The sequence below is a fragment of the Sapajus apella genome, unplaced genomic scaffold (assembly GCF_009761245.1).
Source record: "Sapajus apella isolate SASKATOON/1434 unplaced genomic scaffold, GSC_monkey_1.0 scaffold9, whole genome shotgun sequence".
Taxonomy (NCBI): domain Eukaryota; kingdom Metazoa; phylum Chordata; class Mammalia; order Primates; family Cebidae; genus Sapajus; species Sapajus apella.
The window spans coordinates 30,901,614-30,915,092 of NW_022436949.1; positions in this window are offsets into that span (position 1 = coordinate 30,901,614).

Consider the following 13,479-nt stretch of genomic DNA (forward strand, 5'->3'; position numbering starts at 1 on the left):
ACTGTCCAACTAGACCCATAAAATTAAACTAGTACCTCGTTTAGAACTGTGGAGATCACTCAGCTTCTGCGTCTCTCTTACCGGGAACTGCATTCTGGAGCTGTTTTCATTAGGCCGTATTGGAACCCCAAGAATATGTTTCTTTAAAATTGATAAATACAAAATATGAGTGTAGTAAGTTTTGCATCGAAGTTTGTGTTATGTACCTCTTAGGAAGCCCCATACATCTTTATAAATACTTCAGCATTACTCAACTTTTGAGTAGTATCAAGGTTACTATTTTTCTCCCATTTTCAATACAATTTTTACGGTTCAAACATTGAGAAATTAAGATCCTACTTAAAAACATAGTTGTTTCTTTTATGTAGTAAATAATCTCATGTAAAAATATAGAAAAAATGAAGATCAGATATGATATGGTTTTGAGTCTGTTTTTAACATAAATTGTTTCTCAATGATGAATGACTATGTTCATATTTGTACAGAAAGTCATAAAAGTGAGAAACACTTTGAACTGTTTTATTAGTTAACATATGTACAATATAAAAACAGTAATTAAAATTAAGAGTTAGAAAACTTTAAAAATATTACCATGGTTTTTTATCCTATTTATTTAAAATATTTTGTGTTAGTATTTCTATTTGTTTCTATGGGCATGAAATGCCTATTAATATGTTTTATCTTTTATGCTGTCTAAATTCCAGAGCAGAAGAGTATATTCATTTCTTATTTTCTAGTAATAATATTTAAATTGACCCTTTAAACATATATATGTGTGTGTGTGTGTGTGTGTGTGTGTGTGTGTTCACAATATAATTTGGTAAATATCAGCATTTGCACTAGCTTATTTATCAAATATTTTGGTCTCCATATTCATAACCAATTCTCTGAAATTTCTACTTAGTGGTTTTATTAGACCTGTACTTTAGCTGACATCATAAATTTACAACAGTTATTATTCACCATTAGTCCAAAAGGACCCAACTTCTGTAGCATATTTTATTATGATCTAGCCTCAGAAGTCACACAGTGTCTTGCCCTTTTAGTGGAGGTAGTCACAATGGACCACTTAGATTCATGAAAGATTCTGCTTGATGAGATGGCAGAAAGATTCTCAAAATATATATGAGTTGGAGAATACAGTCATTTGTAGAAAATACAATCTATCACAGCTATCTTCCTACTAAATGGGACCACAGAGGTAAGTTGTAACTGAGCAAGGATGTCCAAGAGTGTTTCTTTTTTTAATCTTTGTTGTTGTTGTTGTTGTTGTTATCAGCTCATGGGACATAGTACATTTGCTTTCTCTGCTCGCTGTGATGTACCCATGACTGTAGGCCAATGACTTTAAAAACTTCTGTATCTTTGTCAGTTAAATTATAGCTACTACATAACTGAAAGTTAAATATGATTATTTGAAACATTATATCAATCAATTCTACCTCCCCAAATTATAATGTTACATGAAATTTAATTAATCCAGCCTCTAATTTTTCAAGATTTTTCCACATTTACTCTCATCCATATTCCTCTACAGATTGTTTCATTAAAACCAACTTATGTACTTTTTGACAACTTTGACTAAATTATGTATAAAAACACATAATTATTGATATCAAACAGACCTGAGTTTTTATCTAACCAATTTCCTAAATTTAGAGATAATTAACTGCTAGACCAAAGTAGTTGCTAAATGTTGCATAGCTAGTTAATAGCAAAAATATATGTATATATATTTATATAAATATATGTATTTTTTGCTTTTTATATTTTTATATTTATATATCTAATATATATATTTATATATCTGTTTATATAAAAATATATTTTGCTATTTATATTTTATACATTTATATATATATATGTATATATATATATGTATATATATATATATGTATATATATATATATATAAAGTTGAGCACCTGTTTTGATATAAAGTCTGGGCTACATGCTGTAAATACAAATAATATATAATACTTTCTTCCTCCCTTTCTTTCTTTCAGTAAGTCCTTATATACTGCATATTATATGCCAGACATTCATTATATACATATGTGATATTTGTAGTGAGAGTACATCTTAATGAGAGTAGACAGAACATTTTAAATAATGACATGTATACACACACACACACACACACACACATACACACACACACACAAACACAGACACACACATAATGAGCATAGGAGCACTATGATTTGGGAAAGATAATAGAGATTTTACCCTTATGAATATTATGTTCTTGTAGGAGAAAACATATAATAAAATTCTTAAAGTATGCTTAGAGTTTGAAGGCAAGTTAGCTGACTAGAAGCAGCCAGGGGAAACAACTCCCACTGAGAGACTAGGACATCAGGAAGAATGGCACATGCCAAGCATATCAATGTAGAAAAAGCAATGAGAGTGGACAGAGGGAGGATGCAGACCCTGGGCTTAAGGGAGTAGAAGCTGAGAATACTGCATGAGGGATCAATCACTGTGACTTATTCCTGGTCCCCAGCAGCTCACACGGAGTGGGTGAATTAAACAAGTGAGAAATGATAGACTCATACCATGAATGTCCAGAGACCTTGCTGAAAGAGACCCCCACAAACCCCGTGGACACCTGAGCTGGCAGGGAGGGCTCCTTGGAGAGGTGGCAGGAGTAGGACTCCAGCCTGTGTGGAGTCCAGAGGATTTGGTGTGGGAATGGCAGCAGTGGAGCATGGCCAGGGACACCTATTCCCTAAAGCTTACCATGCTTCTCTAAGTGGTTTTAGTCTTCGGCTACAGTCAGACCTAGACAGATATAGAGTAGTCTTGACTGTGGAATACGGCCAGTCCAGTTTGAGAGCCTCCCTGTCTGCTGGGCTCTTTTGAAGGCCCAGCCTGGCTGCAGTCACTTACAGTGTAGTCTCGGATGCCCAACCAGGGTGCTTCCTGGGAGACATCATCATAGCTCCTTTGCTGGCATATTGCAAGTAACCATCAGAGAGCTCCAGCAGACTAGCCCCTACTAATGCACACCCACCTACCCAGAGCTGTCCCCTACTACAGCTTCCACCCGCCACTTTCCTAGTGTGCATTTGCCCGTGGCCCTACCCTACCACATTACCAGCAAGTGCACATGGGCGGACCCCACCAACCCTCCACCACTGGTGTGCACTTGTGCACACAACCCACAACACCACCGCCACAAGTGCAAGAATGTGTGCATGGATGCTGGTGCCTTACCCCCACTGGGTGCCCCACTCCCACCAACATGTGGACACCTTGCTGTGTTGCCACCACCATGGCAAGCATGCAAACAGATGTCGTCACACCATCCCCTTTGGTACTGTGCCCAGATGACACATACATACCTTGCTGAGTCACCACTGCTATTGGCACATGCAAGTGAGTACGGATCCTGCTGCCACTAACCTGACAAGCCCTCATCAGAGTGTTGTTGCTAGTGGATTGGGAACACCTGGGCCCCTCTGGCACAGCCGGCTCCTATCCTTGAGGGACCATAGTACAAAACTGGGGACCCAGTACCGGCTTCCCAGAGTAGAGTACACAGCCCAGGAGTTCTTAGCTCTTTAAAATCTTCCAGAAATAAAGCAAGTCAACTGAACCCACTTTATACTATAATCAAACCCTCAAGGGCATCAAAGAATATCAAAGAAAAGACACCATCCAAAGGGCATCAACTTCAAAGATGAAAGTAAGATCAGCCCATACAGATAAGAACTAAAGCAAGAACTCTGGAAATTTTAAATTATACTTTAAGTTCTGAGGTACATGTGCTGTTCGTGCAGCTTTGTTACATAGGTATGTATGTGCCCTACTGGTGGTTTGCTGCATCCATTGCACCGTCATCTACGTTAGGTATTTCTTTTAAAAAAAAAGACGATATGATTTTATACTTAGAATACCCCTGTAGTCATTGCCTCAAAGCTCCTAGATATGATAAACGACTTCAGCAAGGTTTCAGGATACAAAAATAAAGTTTCAAATATCAGTAGCATTTCTACACACTAACAGTGTCCAATCTGAGAGCCAATTCAAAAACACAATCTCATTTACAATAGGCACACACACACACACACACACACACACACACACACCCCTAGGAATACAGCTAACCAAGGAGGTGAAAGATCTCTACATTAAGAATTACATAGCATTGCTGAAAGAAATCAGAGATGACACAAACAAATGGAAAAACATGCCATGTTCATGAATAGGAAGAGTCAATATTATTAAATGGCCATACTGCCAAAAGCAATCTAAAGTTGCTATTCTTATCAAACTACCAATAACATTTTTTGCAGAATTAGAAAAAAAGGTTTTAAAAATTCATGTGTAACCAAAAAAAGAGCCTCAATAGCCAAAGTAATTCTAAGCAAAAAGAACAAAGCTGGAGGTATCACATTACACAACTTCAAACTATAATACAAGGCTACAGTAACTAAAACCACATGGCACTTGTACAAAAACAGACACATAGGCCAACAGAATAGAATATAGTGCCCAGAAATAAAGCTGTACACCTATTACCATTTTGTAGCTGACAAAATTGACAATAACAAGTCCATTCTGCAGGCTGTACAGGAAACATGGCTGGGGAAGCCTGAAGAAACTTATAATCATGGCGGAAAGCAAAGAGGAACAAAACACATCTTCACATGGCAAGAGCAGGAGGAAGAGACACAGAGAAGGGGAATTGCTACACACTTTCAACAACTGGATTTTGTGAGAACTCTGTCATGAAAACATCAAGGGGGAAGTCTGCCCCCATGATTCAATCACTTACCACCAGGCCCTTCCTCCAACACTGGGAATTACAATTCAACATGAGATTTGGGTGGGGACACAAAGTCAAACCATATCAACAAACGATGGGCAAGGAACTCCCTATTCAATAAATGGTGCTGAGATAACTGGCTAGCAAATGCAAAAGATTGAAACTGTTTCTTTTACCACATATAAACATCAATTCGAGATGGATTAAAGACTTAATTGTAAGCCTAACATTGTCAACACCCTTGAATAAAACCTAGGAAATACCATTCTGGATATAGGCCCTGGCAAACATTTTTTGAGGAAGATGGCCAGATCAACTGCAACAAAATAAAAATTAACAAATGGGACCTAATTAAACTAGAGCTTCTGCACAACCAAAGAAACTATCAACGGAGTAAACAGATAACCAACAAAAGTCTAATATCTAAAATCTATAAGAAACTTAAATTTACAAACAACCCCATTAAAATGTGGGAAAGAACATGAACAGACACTTTTCAAAGAAAACATGCACATGCCCAACAAATATGAAAAAATCCTCAACATCACTCATCATTAGAGAAATGCAAATTCAAATCGTAATGAAATATTGTCAACACCAGTCAGAATGGCTTTTACTAAAAAATCAGCAAGTAACAAAGGATGGCGAGCACTCATAATTTCCCATGAGCATAATAGAAATGATTGTTTATGAATATATTTGGATTATTTTCTCTCATTTAGCTATTGACTACATTTATATGTTTTTTTTTCTGTGTGAAACTGACTGTATATAGTATAAATCTGTATATCTATATCTATAATAAAACATTAAAGAGATGACATTTAAAAGGATTATTCTGAACCTATTAAATCTATGAGAAAAATTACTTATCAATGCTTCCCTTACAGACCATAGTTGAAAAGTATAATAAAAATCAGATAAATTTTCTTCTAGTTCTGCTGTTGGAACAAAACACCAAGTACAATTCTACCGTGACACATTAAATATATGGAACTTCTATAATTTTAGATAAGTTAGTCAAGATCTATTCTGGTAATTACATTATATTAACCAAAATTGCACATGTATTCATCTTGGTTCTCTTTATTGGGTTATAGAAAATTAACTAAATAAAAAGGTTAGTACACTCCTTGCAAAAGGATAAGCTAATATTTGAAAACTTGAACCGTTAAAATAAATGCATATTTGGACAAATGATAAATGTATACAGGGACTTTAAAATTTATGTACAATATACATTTATCAAATATGTCTATCCATGGAATTTTATTTATAAAAATTCTGAACCAATTTTTTTTAGGCAAAGTTTATTGTACAATCACAAATATTTCATATTGTCTATGTTTAATCCCTGAGAGAAATATAAAAAGATACATGATTTTTTTCCTTTTAAGTTATAAATTCTCCAGTTTAGGTAAGGCATACTGTAGCAATTATTAGCAAGGATTTTAGAGTTAGACCAAGGAAGATTTAAACCCTGGAAAAGTAACCTGGACTATCTGAAGTTTTGTTTTCTCATCTATAAAGTAAGGATAATAACCATGACTATTTCACAGTGTTATGAGAAGTAAAATGATTAGCACAATGCCTAGTATTTAACAATTGTTTAAACAATGTTCTATATTATACTATTTTTTGTTAGCAACACTGGAACAATGTTTAATCCAAAGCAATCAAGTTTAACATCATAGAGTCATTTTTTCCATAAGATACAAAGAAGGCCATCAAATGTGGAAGATTTTGCTGTTTATTAAGACAAAGCCAGCTGAAAAGTTCCTTAGAAATAACATTTTACATTCAACACAAATATTTGCAGAGATAGTGATAATGATTACTTGGCCTAGGAATGAAATCACTAATGGATATTCATCTAGAAAGAAAATGAAACATTTTTGCATGATAATTCATTTTATTCATTGTAGTTCCTTGATCCTATTCTATGCATTTGTGTGACAGAGGATAAAGAAAAAAAAATGTTGAAATGTGTCAGAGAAAAAATAATTTTTAAAAATATACATCCAGAGATCACACTGGTTTGGGAAGGAAAACCTCAATGATAAATAAATAGCTTAAAGAGATCAGTCATTTTTTCTATGAATAATACAGTCTGACTTTTCAGGAAAATCATTTGTTGAGGCTTTTTTTTTCCTTTTGTATGAAAAAGAGTTTTTCAACTTATTCATTTGATTATTGTCTTGAAAATAGAGCTACATAAGCTCTACTTTATGATAAAAAGCTATTTAGAGTTACTCTGGCATCATCCAATGGCATTGTCAGTCAAAGTCAACACAATTGACTGACAGATCACTGCTCTGTGTGGGTTCTACAACATGATAAAATGAAGACTAAGGGGTTTAGTAATGTTCAGGTTATGAACCTATGTACAGTAGCAAAGACAGAAATGCTTCTCCAACCTTTGTATTTATGAAACTAGTGTAGAGTTGCTAAATGCAATAAGTCTGTTCTGTAACGTGAAATTCCACATCTTTCACAAGTTCCCAGGTGGTATGGATCCTGCAGGTTTGTGAATCAATATTTTGATTAGCAAAGTCTTAGGACACACCATCAAGATGTGGAGTCCGATTAACACGGACTCAGTACTCTTGTTTAATTCAAATCCTTAGCATAAACATATTTCATTTTATTCCCATTCCTTTTAGAAATCATCTATACATCATTTTAGTTTTTGTATTTCTTGATTTGAAACAGATATAAAACGTGGCCTACATTTTTTGACATCCTAGAAAATTGTTGCTCAAGGTCATAATATATGAACCTGGCAAATCACCAAGTACCTTAGGCAAGTGTATTTTGAATTTAAAGATACATGTAATTGCCCAAGATATTTTTTGTAATGAGCAGAACATTAACATGACAAAGTTACTTGCTGCATTTTTAAAGTAATTCAGATACATGTTTCCGCAACATTTAAAAAAACTGTGGTGTGTTTCATGTCCTACTAATTGACATAGTTTAGAAGACTCAGTGATATAGCTGAGCTGGAATTTGTGGAAGGACTATGAAAATAAGCAGTATGTTCCCAAAGAATCTCGAGTTAATCTATATAATGAATGCTTGGACATAGTCTCCAGGCATTTCAGTTCTAGGAATTCTACAAATAGAAAATTGCCAATGGGATTGTTTAGGCATGATTTTTCTTATTTTAGAATGAGAAAGTCTAGGCTTATTTAAAGAGATCAATCATTTGTCCAAGTTTCCAAATACAGCAAGAAAAAAAGTCAGGATTCAAATTCAAGTTGAGTGATTCTAATTGCCCATTCTTTTAACGAATACATCTTGTTGAGGAACAGCTGAACCCCTGAATTGGAGCTTAGCCCAGGAGGGTTCTTGACAACACCCAGGAAAGAATTCAAGAGTGAGCCAGTGGTGTTACAATCTTTCATTGGATAGTACTGTTCCTTGAAGAACAGGGCTAACTTACAAGCAGTGTGCCCAGAGTAGGCAATGTATGGGTTGGCAACTGTGTTGTACTTATATAAACTCACTTTCTGTTTCATGCAAATTGAGGGGTCAACAGATGCAAATTGAGGGGTGTGTTATTTAGACCTTTCTAGGAAAAGGGTGTTAATTTTTTGGGTTATTGCCATGGCATTTGTAAATAGCCATAGTGCTAATGGGAGTATCTTATGCTAATGAGCAAGGAGGGAAAATAGGAATCTCTTTTGTTGCCATCTGCTGGTTCTGTTTCTTTACTTTATCCAGTCTGGACCAGATCCGGTTTTAGTCAGCAGGGTTGTGACTAGAAAATAAGTCCTGCCAGTCTCTCACCTTTTGAGATTATTTGAAAGACTTCTCCTGATGCACTGATGCATTCAATTAGACATTTGTAGCAGCCAGTCTGATTTCTGTGAGGAATTTGGAATTAAGGTTTGTGTTTGTTTTAAGTATATTTCCTAAAGTTCTGTCCCCTGACACAACTCTTTACTTCTCTAAATTTTGGAACACTTGGATACCATATTTTAATCTTTGCCAATGTCTTTTAATGTTATAGCACTTTTTAATTATATCTTACATAAAATCTTTGTTAATTTGATATTACTAAGTAAATATTTGTTTCAAAGTTTGTTCTCACAAGCAATGGATAATAATATATATGTTCCTAAAATATTGGTCTTGCATTACTATCTATAATAGACAAATAGTGACAGAGAAAACTGTTAAATTCAAAGTGCGATTTTAAAGTAAATCTATTGTCTTTATCCTTTATAATACATTAGAACATTTTTGAAGTTTTTAAAGAAAATATTTTCTAAAATAAATTTTTATATAATACATTTTTATACAATGTGTATTTATGAAATACATATTTCAAAGTAACATAATAAAGTTTCTCATTTTAGATCATATTTATAACTGAATCAGAAATATAAAGATTAAAATTTTACCTATGTATCAATGATGGATTCCTCTCCTCAGTTTACAATACAAAGAGACTTATGCAGTGAAAAAGAAACTATGCAGAAATTCAACATTAATATACTTGTTTTTTCATTTATCCAGAAGAAATAGTATTCAAAGATCTCATTCTCTGATGTGGAAAACAAGAATATAATAGTCATTTGTCCCCATATCTGACCCAGAGAATTAGAGTCAATCTTTACTGTGTAGTCAGGATAAGAGAAAAAAAAAAAAACATAGTCGTCAGCAAAGCCAAAATTATTCTGAGAAACCCATTTTTACATAATAATTGGAGTCATGACCTTAGCATAGAATAAGAGCAAAATATATTGACTTTCATCCATGGAAATTTGGACTTCTAATATAGGATATTTTTTAATGTCACCTATCTTTAAACGCCTGCTTTACTCTTGCAGTGGCTTTCGCCCTGCTAGAAGTGTTCCTTAATGCAGTGTAATTGACAGTCTGAATATGAGGCCGAGCCACCTCAGCACCCCATATGCTCACCATCCAGGCCATGGTCCCTGAACAGAGAAGAGTTGATTGCTTCAATTATACAGGGGTCATAGGATCATTCGCCTGATACTTTTCAAATGGTCAGAATTACATTTCTAAATGTTCATTCTTATGATTTTATGTGGGATGTCATCACTTACAAATGAAAGTAACACAAGAAAGTGTTTAGTCTTCTTAGGAAGCTAAAAATCTTCTCTAGCAAAATGAAAAATATGTACAGCTTCTAACATCTAGGAGAAAAGGAACTATACAAGTTGTATTTGAGGCAGTCTACATACAATTTACATCTGACACAAAAGGCATGTTTTAGCAGACATACATTCATTTTTATTGTATCCATCATGGTTATATATTTTTTACAAATAAAAATACATTTATTCTATATCTGCCAGGGATTGGTTCTGGGACCAAATGTGAGCATGCGCATATCCCTTACATAAAATTGAATAGTATTTGCACATAATCTATGGATATCTTTAAATCACTTCTGGATTACTTATAATAACGAATATACTGTAAATGATTTGTAAATAGTTCTTATACTGTGTTTTTATTTGTCTATTTTAGTTGTTTTTTTAATTTTTGCTACTATTTTTGATCTGCAATTGGTTGAACCTGCAGAGGGAACCTGTGGATACTGAATTTTGACTAACTTTTAAGAAGGAAAGCAGTTTTTTAAAGGTGGGTAAGTCATAAATTTTAGATTTACAAAAATAAGGACACTTTAAAACTTTCTGGATTATTGTATATAGAAAAATTAAGTCCTAAAATGATAAATTACAAAGATTCAAACATATATGAGAAATGTTTTCACGTAGCCATCATATTCTCTTTATAATCCAGTCTGTATATGCTATTGTATTGGTAGCTGCTTTTCTACTTTTTATGACATGTTGTAGATTTTCTTTGTTACTCTTGATAGATAGAAAGGTAATTCTAAACTTTGTGTATGAACAAGGGGGTAAAATTTTTGTTTATAAAATGAATTATTCCTTATAAAACACATGTAGCTTCTATTTGAAGAAACATATCACAGTCTAAATTTAGAGTGCCATCTAGTGATGAATTAAATTCATTTATTTCAAATTGAAGAAGTATTCATGTTTCTATAATGTTAACTTCAATGTAAATTTTTTGTTAACATGGAAAAAGGACAGAACAATCAATATAAATTTAGTAGACAATTAACATGATGATTTAGTGAATTGTATTTATATCATTAACTTGAAAAGGCTTGTCCAACTTGAAAAAGACTTAAAACTTATGCAACATGTCTAACCTTAGTAACAATGAAATTGTTTGCATGTAGATTAGGAATCAATTAAACACCTGGATGTTTGCATTAAAGTACTCAAGATTCATTAACACAACTGACCATATTCAGGGCCTTCTTGGTGTTCACTAGCTACCCAACTAATACTGGTTGATGGATTAAATTAGATAATCAGTAAAGCATAAATGTTTCAAAAGTGTTTCAAAATGTAAATATAAAATAGTAACAAGAGTATTAAAAACAAAACTCCCTTTTTATAGAATTTGTCAGCTTTGAAAAGTGCTCAAAGCTCACTTGTGAATGATTAAATGATTTCTCTAGGCTTAAAATATACATTAAATATTAAAAATTAAATATAATAATTTATTAAAAGGGAAGAAAGGAAAATTTTAAAAAAAGGATGACAAAACAAAAAGGAAGAAAGCAGGGCACAAAAACAAAAGAAAGATCAAGGAAGAAAGAACAGGAAACGTCAGGAAGGAAAAGACAACCTTACTGTTGATCTGCATTTCTTCCAGTTGTTATAACACATATTACTCCATTTATGTCCATATTATAAAGCTCATTTTAATAGGAGGGCAACTGAGAGTTGGTCAGGTCATATCAACTTCTATGTTTCAAAATTTTATTTTTCTATTTAATTGTATTATTTGCATATAAGCATTAAAAAGCACTCATTCTCAAAATTTATAACATAAATGTTTTTACAAAGTGTACCGATATTTTGCAAAATTTATTGATTCTGAGCTCTAGATTTGGGTTCACAAGGTCTGCATTCTACATCTAATTTCATTATTTACTTTTTATGATTTTTTGACAAATTACTAAAGCATTTGGGAAAAAATAATAAAGGTGACTGCTTTCAACCAACTTCAGATCTAGTTGACTATATTAAATTAGTAGTTAAGCCCATTTGCTCTGATCTAAATAACCTCCTATTGTTTCATTCTGATATTTGTTAGGGAGAACCAAATCAACTATTTTGCTATTGATCAAAATCAATGAACTAAACAGGAAAAATTTTAAAAGCATCTGAATTGTATGGGAAAGTCAAGACTGATTCATCTTTAAGTGACAGAATCTTCCAGTAATTAGTGTATTTCCTTTAAAATTATTTAAGTTATTATGGGGCGAAAGATGCAGGCTTCAGAGGATTTCATAGGTCTCTGTAAGCCTGTATTACTTTAATCCTACATGTTGCAATCACTGCATCTGAAATGACTACTCCACCATATTCACAGATTTTAGAGCTTTCCAATTATGTGTATTTATGGACTACGTCCAATGCAAGAAGGCATTTTTCATAATCAATACACTATTTGTTTTAGAAAATAACATGGGATTTACTTTATTTCCGAATGAAAGAATATACTTCACTTTTTATTTTGAAATAGTTCCTTTGTCTGACCAAGTTTCTGAAAGAATAATATAGTTGATGCTTTTGGGCAATTTCTTGAAGGGTACTGATAAAAGATCTATTATATGACAGAAAAATAGCTTCAGCTTCGATCAAGCCAAATAGCCTTGTCCTAATTTAGTATCAGCCTCACTGTGATGATATTTCTGTGGCGATTTGCCAATAACCTGCTGTCATCATAGGAAGTGACTTTGGCTCAGGCGTTTAGTCAGTGAGCGAGTCACAGGGGACATACCCAAATGAGCATGGCAGTCTCTCCCGGCAAGGGTATGGAGAATTTTCTGTAGCATATTACTTTGTTCATACCACCTTGAGAAAAGGAAAACTGAAGGTCATGCTAAATATGTTTTGTCTTAGAATGCCGTATTTTCAGTAAATGAATTAGGGAAAACTTTGTACTTGTCAGTAAAAGTTGGCCTTGAGCAAATTGTACTCCCTAGCAGTAGTTGATATTTGTTGCTTTTCAGTCACCATTTCCAACTCAAGGTGTTTTAATCCAGAGAGTCACTGCTTCTCAATTTGTGTAGACTTGATAGAGTTGTAAATCTAGGTGCCTATTCTCACAGGGTAGAATCCTAAGGGTGTCCCTAGAGTATCCCTCTGTTACGTTAATTTTTCCAACCCTTTCAACTGCTCCCAGACCATAATTAATACATAGTAATTCAGATGACCTAGCTGGAGATTTTTAAATTTATATATATCTATATATCTATATATAGATATATATAGATATCATATATAATTATATTATATATAACATATAATTATATTTAATTTATATATATTTATATATACATATATAAATATATAAAAATATATAAATTTTTAAATCTCCAACTAGCTTACTGGAATTACTGTGCATGTATATATGTATGTACATATAAGTATATGTTTAAATATATGAACATACATACATAGCAATTCCATATATATGTACCTATATATATTCCATTTTGTACTCTATATACATGGTGTACAAATTGATATATATTTTTTGAGGCAGAGTCTCACTCTGTCACCCTGCTGGAGTTCAGTGGCGCGTTCTCGGCTGACTGCAGCCTCCGCCTACTGGGTTCAA